The sequence below is a fragment of the Papaver somniferum genome, chromosome 9 (assembly GCF_003573695.1).
Source record: "Papaver somniferum cultivar HN1 chromosome 9, ASM357369v1, whole genome shotgun sequence".
Classification (NCBI taxonomy): domain Eukaryota; kingdom Viridiplantae; phylum Streptophyta; class Magnoliopsida; order Ranunculales; family Papaveraceae; genus Papaver; species Papaver somniferum.
The window spans coordinates 134,209,602-134,223,211 of record NC_039366.1 but is presented as its reverse complement, the minus strand read 5'-3'; positions in this window follow the sequence as shown (position 1 = coordinate 134,223,211).

Genomic DNA, 13,610 nt, shown 5'->3' with positions numbered 1-13,610 from the left:
CCCCCCCCAAACTTAGAATTTTTGGTTCCACGCTTACTGGCACCATAGTGTACTTTTCCTCGAAGCGTGGGAGTTTTCATATCTTCCAATAAAGGTTGGTTAGCTTTTTTACCTTTATCACTAATTAAGAAAACAAAAGATATTAGTTTAACCAATAAATGATCGACTAAATCAGACGCAACATAAGAGTTCTCAGTGTAAGGTTTGGTTAGTAGCAAAAATTCGCGAATAAACCCAAATCAAATTTTGTGTTTCCGGAGAAGAATTCGGTTAGTACAGTTATTTTTCGAACCAACCGAACTCCACATATATGCAACACGGAAAAGTTCGGTTACAATGCGAACGGACCGAACTGCACATGTAGGCAATAAGGGTAAAGTTCGGTCAGAAAATATTTTCTCTAAAAAACATGCAAACCAACCAAACTCCACATATATACACTAAAGGTAAAGTTTGGTTACAACCAAACTCAACATAGTTGCAAAAATAACAAAGTTCAGTTACAAGAAATTTTCAAAAGTTTTTTGTAATAAAGGTAAAGTTCGGTTACAAAACAATTTTAAAACTTTTTGCGAACCAACCGAACTCTGGGTTCGGTTACATAATTTTAAATTTCATGGAACCGAACTGTTCTTCGTGTTCTTCCTTTTAGGAAGTTCGGCTAAAAAACTAGGGTTTTTTTCGAAACTACTCTTAACCGAACAACACACTGTAACTTCCATTTGAACCTTATTTTGATGATCTCTATTCAATTTAATGAATCAAATTCAAATTAAAAGTAATGGGTTTGTGGGAAAATACCTGTGGATTTTCATAGTGGCAGAATCATGGTTCTTCTTGCGTCTTCGATACCCGATTATGAGTTCACCTTCCGGTTCCACTTATTTATTAATCTCAAATTCACTTGGGAGATTTGCAAGATGTGCCAATCCAGGACCTTGTCCTGGGAGTCTTGGGGTTTTCTTTCGAAGAACCATTCCTATACTTGATTGATTAATCGACGATGAAAATTTTATGAATTGACGATTAATCGACGAAGACGATGTTGAAAGGAAGAAGAAAAACAAATCCCCCAAAACATTTTTGTTCGGTTCGGGTAGAGGAGGAGGCTTTTGTTTTGTTAATAGATTAGGTTAAAATTATAGTTTGGTGGTTATTGTTAGAGCATTGCTCGGTCGAACTCGCATGCATTGCTATCTCAAGCATATTTGTCAATGTTAGTGATCAAAACTATAAGTCTTGATTTCTAGTATATTATAGCTAAGTCTCGGACTAGGATAGAAGTGTAGTTGATCTCAATAACTCCATGAAAATCATCATACAAGACGAAGGACTACTCAAGGAACTGGTGGATCTTCATCGACTAAAAGGTATGTGGAGACTTGAACTTATCTATCACTCAAAAGTCTATCTACTCTATCTTCTATATTGAGACAAAAGTCGTTTTGCTATATAGACTTTGATTATACACATTTACTATTTTGAGCCGAGTTTATCTCGCATATCTATTTCTCGAAATATGTGTTGGTAAGCTTTTGCTTTGGCCAAGTTCATCTTTACTTAGTGACGAAAGTCATGATATGTTTCAATCACTTTGAAAATTGCTTTGACGAAAAATGGTTTGTGAACAACAACTATATAACGTCCTCTAAGAATGTTTGAATGATTGAAATGAGAGTTTAAATTATATAACCAATGATGGATATAAGCATTGTGTGGAAACACATATATGTATAATTCATTTTTCCTTGAACCGAAGTTTGCGAACTTTGTTGATCAAGAGAACCGGAACAAGAGCCGTGAACTCAGTCCGCAAACTGGCGGAAGTTCTTGACCCGAGAAAATTTGCTGGAGTTTGAGAACTCCTTCCGGGAACTTAAGTCCGCGAACTAAGTCTGCGAACTTAAGATGGTTATATCTAAAGACGATTGTTCGTGAACTTATTTATATTATCTATGGAATGCAAAATCCAAACCATGGCTATATAGTTCATGAACCGATTCGAGTGAATCAAATCGTTTTTGCTTTGATTGTGTCTTGTGTAGTTACATAAGATTTCCTTGCAATTGAACAACTCTCTAACTAGTTCATTTGAGTCATTTTAACTAGTTATGGTGAAGAAGAACATGGTTGATATGAAAGTGCTCATTGATAGGTGGTGTAAAACACCTAATTTTATATCAATGTTTATGCTTTCTTTGCTATTTTTCTTGTGAAATACGTATCTTATGTTTGCTTATGAGTTATTGGTAGGCAAATATAGATGTGTAAATAAGATGAATAAATGCCTACAGTGATAACCTGCAAGTGCACAGGGTCAAATTGTAGTAATGTGTGCAAGACAGGGTCATTCCACAGGGACTTGGGGTGTATTGAAGCATTCCTAAGCTAGTTAATCTAACCAAACAAGGATATGAAAACTAACAGTGAATTGAACTAACCGAATTAAACAAGACACTAACAGGACATGAAACAGCAAACTAAATGAAGATGAAAGAAGTTGTGGATTAAGAAGATCAGTGAAATAAGGGGTTTGATTTCACCCTAGTTCATGCTATGCATTTTCTTATTGAAATGTTAAGCACAACTATAGTTCTTTCCAAAGTACTAGTTGTCTTTTTAAGGTACAACTAGTCAAAGGTATGTGAATTCAGCATGAAGTTGCAGCTTAAACTAAGTTCAAGTGTTCCTAAACTTGTTTAACATTCTAAGGCTTTTGTCAAATTATTACACAGCAGGGCTAGGGCAAATGAGACTATCCTAAGAACAAATCATAAGAACAAAACATAACATAACATAAACATGAGCTTGATGTAAATTGTAACAATCACACAATCAAATTCAATACATGTTGGAGTTCTGAACAGCTAAAATTAACAATGCATTTGAATTGAGAATCATGGAATTGAAAAGATTGATAACCTTCAAAGCTAACAGTTCATGGAAATAACAAAACTAAAAAAACTTAAACTATTCTACTGATGCTCTGGTTAATCCAGACATGCCTTCTACAACACCCAAGCCTTCTATTTATACCCAATTTCAATTCCCCCAAAATACCTAATTTCTAAAATTAGGGTTTACAAATTAAATCAAAAATTCTTACCAACTACTTCTGATATCCACTCAATTAGCTTGACCCACGCTTCCTCTTCTGCTCACTCTTCTGGTACAATTTCCCTAGCTCGAGCTATTCCATCATTTTCTCTCCTAGTGTTTCAGGAACTGTGAAGAGGAGATAGTGATAGAATAGTAGGCTAGAATGATGGGGGATTAGGTGGTAGTGATGGGTTCTAGTGTTTGGGGATTTGACGGCTCGTGGAGGGGAGTGGTGGTGGTTGAGGCGACGGAGAGGGTGGAGTTGGCAGGAGCAGAGCTCGACTGCTCGAAGGAGGAAGATGAGAATTTGGGTAAGGTGCGTTTGGCTGAAGGGTATAGGTGTTAGGTGTTTGGGTGTTGAGCAGATGCATCAAGTCTCGATGATTCGCAAAGCTGAGCCGTGGGATGCGGAAATGATAGATTGATCTAACGGCTACAAGTGAAGAGGATGGTATCGACCGTCGGATGCCTGATACAACGAAACTGACGGCTCAAGATGGAGTTAGGTGCTGTAGTGTTAGACAGGAGCTTCAGACTTTGATGTACTGGCGATGCTGCGACCATAGGATGCTGAGATGATCCAATCTGACGGCTAGAAAGGGAAACGGGTATGGATATAGGAAATGGATTTGGATGAGGGTTTTGGGCCTTGGGTATGCCAATCCCATATCTTCTTTAAGAACAATTCTTCCTCTTCAAGCCCACTTCTAGCCTTTTGGTCTTGTGCACAACATTCTTCGCGGCTTCCTTGCGTGATTCCTCCCGGCTTTTCACTACTTTTCTGCTCTTTTCCGCTCCGCAATTCATCTAACTTTATTTATTACCTAAAAATGCAAAATTAATTAAGAAAAATATTTATTCTTGAAAACAATGAAAATACAGAATATGGGATAAAATGTAGAATTAACGCACAAAAGATGAGTTAAATGCCAAGAAAAATATATAGAAATATGCACTTTTTAGCACTCATCAGTTATTAGGTGCGATGAACTCATTTGGAGCAAAAGAAGGAAGAAAACACTCTTTTGGAGCATAAGGGCAGAACCGTCAATTCACATGCGAGTGGCAGCTGGACCAAGTGAAGGTTTTGAGCGAAATAATGACAAAATGGTCATTTCACAGGCAAACGTTATCTGGAGCCCAAGTGAGGTTAAGGGGCATCTCTGATTTGGGAAGTATTAAGACAGGCCACTGTTTTCTCAGGGCACCTGTGGGGTGGTTCTTATAATGGGTTCAACAATCCTACCTGAATTATTACCAAACCCCAAAAATCAAGAGAAAAACAATTCTCATCATTTGTTTCTGAAACTTAAAGAGAAAGAGGCGCAACCATGAAAACTCAGATCGTGAGAGGATGAACAACAGAGAAGAATCAGATCGAGAAATTGATGTTGCTGTGAAGATGAAAATGACTCTGATGCTGTTTAAATCCAAGTTCGAATCAAGGGAAGTTTGTGAAGCTATTGATGATGGAGAAGGTGGATAGTATTTAACTGAGAAGAGATGCAGAAGATAAGAAGTTTAGTAGCCTAAGGAAAGATGGGTTTTGCTCTAATTGAAGGAGGAAATTGATTTTTGGGTTTGATGTGTACATCTGGGTCGATGGTGAAATTAGGGTTCTTGAGGTGTTATTGTGGTTGAATCAAACTGTAGACGATGATTTCCATGGGTTTAGAGAGTTGGGTTTGTGCTGAAGTTGAGATTAAAGAAGAATTAGGTCTTCGTAGGAGAAATATTCATTTCCTTTGTCATCAGTTAATAAGCAAAAATGGGGTGTCTATTGCCGTCGACCTATCCATGGAATCGGCAGAATCCATCAGGTATCAAGAGTCTCAGCTAAAGCCGAGAAGAATGGAGTGGATTTGCTGGTGTTTTGCGGAATAAATTGTGTTGTGATTGTTTTTGCAGGGTATGACTCATATACAGGCAAGTGGTTGAATTGCTTGACTGAACTGAAGCAAGGTTTAGGTTGAGAGCAATTGACAGGGTACGAATTCGAGTAGAGGAAACTGAAGATGTTGCTGCTACCACTGAGTCTTGTAACTGAATTGTAGCGAATTTGGTGAATTGTTTTACAGGGTTGAGCTGAATTCGTTAACGAATGTGGTGGTGCTATATTGCAGTTGCAGGCGGAGTGTTGGCCGAGTTCCGATGCTGCCGGTGAGAGTATGGAGCAGCAGGAAGAAGCATAGATAAGTTAAGTTGCAATGACAATTGTGCAGGAATGGTTTGTTTTGGAGGTATTGCAGCTGAACTGAAGTGATGGTTTTGTTGAGCTGATATGAGTTACAGGGCATGAGATGCTGAATTTTTTGTTGCTGTGGATCAAGAAAGTGGTGACTGTTATCAGAGAAGATGAAAATGGGACTGAATGAGTGCAGTCAACAGTTCTGGGTACTTGCTTTGTGTTTGAGATTGTGTGCTGCTGCAGTCAACAAATGGAGTTGCAGGAGATGGTGTTAATACCATGACCTGTTGGTAATGAAATGGTGGTCTGTGATATACAGTTGCAGGATGAATGAACTGAAATGTGTTGGTACCTGGCTTGTATGAGTATTTGCATGTGTTGTGTACAATTTCTAGTTGCAGTTAGTTTTTGTTGCAGCTCCTAAAGAATGCCTAAGTGAGTTGGTCGCAGCTGCAGTTCGCTTTTGGCAGGCATGAACAGAATTGCAGGGGAGTTGGGAACTGAAATGAGTTTGTATGGCAGTGGTTTCGAGACAAAGAAAAATGCTAGTACAGAGACCTGAGATGGTGACTGAGCTGCAGGGGAATTGGAAATGGGAGTTACAGATGGTGGAAATTACAGCTGAAATTGGATGTGAAGTTGCTGATGCACAATGATTGTGCATCACAAGATGGCTGGCCAAGGAGCTGTGATGCACAATCATTGTGCATCAGCAAGCTCAGGCCAGTGCAATGGCCTTGGCCAATATCAACTCAGATGAGTTAGCCAACTGGTTGACTCGGTCTGACCTTGACTCGGTTGACCAGACAGATTTGACCCGTTGACCGGTGACCGGGCGGACTTTGCCGGTCACCTGAGATGTTTTACGGCAACTTTGTCGGCCAATTTCCGGCGACGATTTTGGACATATTTTCTACATGGGTTCTTCACACATATGGGCTTGGTGGACATCTTGCTATTGGACTTTGGGCTTTTAAAGACTTGACCTAATTTTGGAAGGGGGGAAAGCTACAAAAAGAAAAGTTTTCTACAACTTTTGGGAGCACGTATTCTTCTTGGAGATTTGGAGGAAACTACTTCTAGGGTTTGCTTTGCTTTCATCTTCTTTATTTATTTTATTGACTATGATTATGATGAACTCCATTATTATGAGTAACTAGACTCAATTATTGGTTATGGGATAAAAGTTGATTTCCAACATGTTATTTGATTCAATGAATTAGTTTTGTCTCAAAACTTTGTTGTTTATGATTCATGGTTTATATTGTTATATGATTTGATTGTTTGATTGGTTGAGTCTGGAATCAATCCGATTTTCTTTCATCTCTAGAGCTATATTAGGGTTTTCAATACGAAAAAGTTATTTGTACCTGATTTTAAGTAGCATAATTGTGGGAGTACTTGTAGTGATACATCTTACTAGTCATATATGAATCATAAACTTTGTTAAAACGAATTAGTGCTTTTACACATTTTGTTTGCATTGATTAGTCTTATTTCATAGAACTTATTGCTCTTAGGGAGTTAAACTTAATTGTGCTTTTACACTTTAGGTTGCTTTCTAGGTAGATTTCACATTAGCATCTTTTAATGTTATTTGTGATAAAATCGGGAAATAAACGGGATACTCTTGCGATCAAGATATCCTAGGACTTTTAATAGATGAGAGATTAAATTTCAATTCTAATCATTGATGAAAATACATGTTTGTGAATGATACTATCCCATGACCAATATCTTCTCCTTATTGATTATTCAATTATTTTATTGCTTTTAATTTACTTTCATTGCTTTGTTTATTTAGATAAAACAAACCCCCCCCCTTTGGTTACTAAGAAACTGAAAATTGATAACAACAAAACCCTCTCTGTGGGAACGAACTCTTTCTTATCGCATACTATATTTATTTCTAGTTGAGTGAGGAAGTGAATTATATTTGCACGGTTGACAACCGGTCACTCATATGGCTAACCATTTGGTTAACTATTTTTAAAACAACAAATGTTCATGTTTGGGTACGGTTACATAAACCCAAAATAGTACATTTCATTTGTGTGTAACAAGCTAAGTTTTCGATCCAACGGTTGAAAGATATTAGCTTGAATCTAATCAGGTTTTCATCTAACGGTGAATATTGAATGCTTTGTTACCAAGCTAACATTGATTGCACACCCTGATTTGAAAGACTATATAAGGGAGAACTCTAGCAACTGGGAAACCTAATCCCCACACCTCTTGTGTGATACTAGTTGTATTAGCTAGAGTCGATTCTCCTTTAACCTTAGGTTTCTTCTTGAATACTAGGTTAACGACATAAAGACTTCATTGGGATTGTGAAGCCAGACCGATACTACTTTCTCGTAGTTGTGTGATCTGATCTTGCTGATTCTATCGTGTTGAGTACAATCGTAACGATTGGCTTGAGATTAATATCTCCGATAGGCAAGATATAAAAGTAGTTGCAAACATCTTCTTCTCATCGTTTGTGACTCCACAATATCTGAAAAGGCGAGGGTACCCAAATATACCTCAAGCTAAAAAATTTCCTACCTATAAGTCCTTTCTCCGAAAGTGATTGTCTATGGACAGAGTCGAGACAATACAACTAATCGGTTCACACTTCGTGTGATCGTCTATGGATACGAGATCGAGACAATATAACAACGAAGTATGTTTACTTGATACAAAGGTTCGGACTTAACCAAATACAATAGGATTGCTAATCAAGTAAATAGGAATTAATGTTTGTGTAATTTACTTTAATTATAATAAAACAATTATAATGAAGAAAATAAAAGTAAATGACACAACAAGATTTTGTTAACGAGGAAACCGCAAATGCAGAAAAACCCCTGGACCTTGTCCAGAATTGAATACTCTCAGGATTAAGCCGCTACACAAAATTACACCAACTTCGTATAGTTGAGACCAAGCAACTAAACCTATAGTTCACCTAGTTCCGTCTGTATTCCCACGCCTCCAACTTATAAATAAGTCACGTACTTGGAACAATTCCTTTAGTTCGTATTCCAAACAGTAAAGGAACAACAAATCTGTTTGGTATCAACTCTATTCAACCAAGTGATATGAGTCGTACAAAGGCTCTTCCATTTATCTTAACATAAACTCCTTCGTCAGGTCCTTAGATCTATCTTATGTTTAATTACCGAAGTAATCGTTTAAGATTAATCCAGTAACACTCTTAATCCAACGAATTGTGTTGAAGCCGATCTACTCAATTAATCAATCCAATCTACCACAAGGATAAACCGATTATTAATTGGATCCTCGTTTACCAAAACAAGTATTGTGCACACCAAAGATTATAAAACCCAAGTCAGATCTTCAATATCTTCTTTGTCTTCAAATCTTCTTAAATCTTCAATAAAAACCTGCACACAATCACTTGAATCTCTTGTGATCAATCACGCACAGAACGGAGTCTGTTAACAATGGATTATCACAAGATCGTCTTTAGAACTAACAACAGTCTAAAGATCCCTGTCAAAACTCTGAACTAGTTTGAGTGAATCTTATATCATAATAGAAGATTCTCAAGAATAAACAAACTAGGTGCAAATAGATTTCAACCACCGTTAGTCAATCATATCAATCGAAAACAAAAGATAAACCGCAATTATCCAGTTTCCCACCAACGGTACACGCTAGAGCTTATCAATCCCAAAGAAGACTTTAAACTGAGCGTCCATAAGAGATTTCTCCTAATTAGGTTACTCTCCTCTCCGAATAGGCGGCTACACCAGTAACAACAACAAAAGAGGAAGTCTGTTGTTACGAAGGATTAGTTTGCTAGAAAGGCAAACTTCAAGTATTTATAGACAAGGAAGTTTGGACACCAAGGAATTTCCAAAACCGAAAATATTCTCAAGATATTCATTAAAGTACAAATTCGGTTTTCATAATTCCTGGAAATGCTCTATCCAAAAATAATGATTGAAATCTCTCGGAAAATCTAATTAATAAATGCACATTACTAATGCTGAAATTTCCCTACAAAATGAAATTAATAACCTTAATTAAAAGATTCTTAACTTACTTATGTTTCGATACTGGGATTATCTTCCCTTAGCCGTTAAGGAATATCTTTGAACAATTAAAGAAATAAACATTCATAGCACGTGTTCAAAGTATGTCGACATCCTTACTTTGTAAGTTCTCTTTCACACTTACAACCTTGAAACCGATTTGCCACACTTCCAGACAAGTTTAGAATTGGTTCATCTGACTTTCAAGAACTATGCGATTGATCAAACCAACATTCAATCACAATGATGGGTTTAACGGTTCTACCAAAACAAGTCTCGGTTCTACCTCCATGTGAGTATTGTGCATAGTCACGCTAGCTTTCCGAAAATCGGTTGACTAGGTACTAGGATCGGTTCCCCACATATATATGGTATCTAACTTATATGTGTTGCACATGTCCATAGGATCGGTTCCCCTTTGCCTAAAAACATGTTGCACATGTCCATAGGATCGGTTCCCCTTTCTGCTATAAACCTTGTTGCACCCCATACAAGGATCAGTTCCTCTTTGTGATATATTGCACCTCTTACTAGGATCGGTTCCCCTTTCCCATATTTGGTCATAAAAAACACAAACCCGATCATACCATCTCAGGTTTAAGATCGGTTTCACTAATAAAAGGCATACCAATACATAAGTCAGGCCTTTGTGAATAGTTCTACCAAGACCATAAACAAGTTGTGAGCGGTTATACTCGATCACACGTATTGGTTGTTCATAAGATATGCAATGAATAACAAAACCAATAACACCTGGGAATTTCCTTTTCGGTTCACAAACAAGTTTATGAACTTACTTCCTTAGAACACATGGAAACATTGTTCCCTAGGATGAAATCCTCACCTCATACCCATACATAATCACAATAGCATTCAAATGATTATGGCGATGTCTTATCTACAAAGTTTAATAGTTAAGCAATAAACCTCGTATTGTATTCCTTAATACTATGTCTATCTAGAGTTCAAATATGCTTCGCAGTTATGTTTTTAATATGCACGACTTGAAAGATACATTAGAGAGTGAAACAGTTCAAGTCAAATATCACTAACCTCAAGTGGGAGGATGATTTTTGTCGTTGTAGCTCCTTGCTTCATATCCTAATACTTTCAATCTAACCTATACAAAGTTGACTCTAGTATATAATCAAGTGACTCTTAACATGAGTTTTGATTCACTAAAATATGACAACCAAACTTGACATACCAACGCTTGGTGGGTTCAACTGAGCCATGCTCTAACAATCTCCCCCTTTGTAAATTTTAGTGACAAAACTCTTACATCATATGGATAAACAAATTACAAGAATTCATTACACATCCGCTTGATTCCCGATTCAACAGCATAGTAAAACTGCTTACATTCAATCCTTGAAAATGTCGTTGTTGACATTATAATAACAAAGCTATTACTCCCCCTTAGGAAGATAGGTAGATATTCAATCAGCACGTCTTTGTTATACCAATTCATATGACATGTTCCTCCCCCTTAGTCTATGCTTTCACTTTTTCATTAAATAAACGTTCAAGCACCATTGTTCTTTTCCTTAGCGATACCAATCAATATAAAATCAATGCCAGTATCACATGTTTACTCCATATATTTCTCCCCCTTATTATCACAAAAATGACAAAGAAACGAAAAAATAATGGACAACACGAAAAGAATCTTACAAATCTCAAAATAGACTTGCAAACCTGTAGAGTTAGGCACGAGGGTTCCACACATCATGTTCTGAGAACCAATATCAAAACTAAAACTACATGTAGTTTTATTTTGATATGTTATCACGGAAAAAAATTATCCGAAACAATTTTTCCAATTTAGTTTAGAAAACCAAAAATCAACTAAGCACTTTAGTCCCTTTGCTAAACCGATTGTTCAAAAACAACCCCTTAATTCGATAAGACCAAAATAAAGATAAACTCTATTTTTCTCATCAGGTTCTAATTATCCATAAACTTAGACCTTTCAATTTTAAACAAGACAAGTACTAGGTTAGTTAAATAACATTTCTTGTTAAGGCATTCGATTAGACTTGAATAACTGAAACCTCACTTTGATAAGTCTAACTAAGATCAGAATTAACTTAGTTTCTCTTATCCGGAATCGAAATGGACTAAACAACTCATCCCGTACACTTTTTATTTCGTTAAGCCATAAATAATTCATACAAACCAAAATAAATCAACTTGCATAAATATTCACCTCAACCGGAAGCAATTGAAACAACATAGACATTAAAAGCACCGCAATTGCACCGAAATTTTGTAAGCCTAAACAATTGATACCATACAAAAGCAAGATAACAATAGTTTTTCTTAACCGGAACCAATTGAATCACACACAACATCAATTGTACCGAAATTTTGTAAGCCTAAACAATTGATACCACACAATAAAGCAAGATAAAAATAGTTTTTCTTAACCTGAACCAATTGAATCGCACATCCACACACACATCATGGAATAAACATCAATTGTACCGAAATTTTGTTAAGAAAAAGCAACAAATATATATATAATATAAACTCGGGCTTTTCTTAAACAGGAAAACAATTAACTAACAAGATTGTTACCTAAAATTTTGCATCCATTTCTCCAATATGTTTGCATCTTCGTCCAGGGAGAATTGATATCGAAATATCATCACGTTGTCATCCTTATGCCAATACAAAAGAATAACAACAACCCTCAACCTTTACCAGAGAAAGGTTGAAAACCGGTTTTAACAATTGCAAGCAAGAGTTTAAAACCGTCGAAACACATATGCTAAACCAAAAACGATTCAACATATTGTGACTTTTTCACATATTGTTTCTACCAGAACCCCTCATGATTCTTTGATAAAGCCTACCAACATGGGCTAGAACTTAATCCTGCTAAATCAAAAAGTCACCCAAACCATAAGGGTTCACAATATATATGAGATCGAATATTAAGGTAGCAAAACCGAAATCAAACATCCCATAAACATACATAGCAATAAGATAAAATCATTTAAGCACAACCTATGTAAACCGAAAACTATCAGAAGAAAAATTACCAATCAAATAATTTTATTCATAATAGTTTTATCCATAATAGACCAACACAATCAATGAAAGAAATCAAAAAATTATGTCTATTAAACTAGATTAAGTTTTACAGTATATAACTTAATCTCTAGTGGTGCTATTTTTGTTCACTGAGGTCTCTTCAGTGTTCAAACTTTTAAAGCATGTCTCAAGGGACTTGTCAGCAACCACTTCTTGTTTCGCAAGTTTTTCGGACTTGAATCTTCATATTAGCAATATCAACTTTTGTCTCCTCAATCTTATCTTTGAGCCAATCTTGATTCCGAACCGTTGTAATGAGATTATTTCTTAGTTCCTCAAAACCTTGGATATAATCTATCATACTGTCGGAACAAATCCACTTGGTTTTTGGTTGGATCTTGTAGGTTGTAATGCAACAGGCATGACTCATCTTGTGATACAATTGAATTATCAGAGTCATAATCAGACATGATGTTTGATATGCCCTTTTTCTTCCTCTTTGTATTGATTCCTTGACAATCCTTAACCTTTTGATCTTTCTCCTTATTATCCTTTGAGACACTGCGAGTTATTGGAGGCATGCTCGGTTATGAATAAATATAAAAGGATTGCTCAGGGTTTCCGAATACAGACAAGAGAAAGTTTCTCCTTTTAAAAGAGGCAACTTTCGGACCAAAAGACCTCTGAAAAATACGAAAATATAAAATAATATATTTCGTTTCCTTAGTCCGAATTTCTCAAGTTGGAAGGATTGTTAAAAATCCGAAAATTCCAAATAACACCTATTTTTGGAAAATCATGTTAAACATGAACATTTTTAGACTACCATGGATTCCCAGCAACCCATATACTGTCACGAATTTTTTTTCTGATAAACAACTTCACAAAATACATGTGCTCCTGTTTTATTGTGCCTTTCCCATCCAAGATTCATGAGCACGAAAGGATGAGAATGCATAACATATGATACAACTAAGTTGTATCGGAGTAAGATCTTTCCAGAGTACAGTGAATATCAGAAACATAGTTCATGTTTCTTTTAGGGAATTTATGTCCAAAATATTTTCTCCCAAGACGATGATCTTTTCTAACTCTAGAGATATGATCATGTGGAGAAAATGTACTAATGTGAGAATTCTCGGAGATAGTTAATCTCTCTTAATTCTTTCAATGATATTTTCATAAGATTTTCTCATTCTAAGGACTTCCTTATTATTAACATTAGTGTGATCATCTGA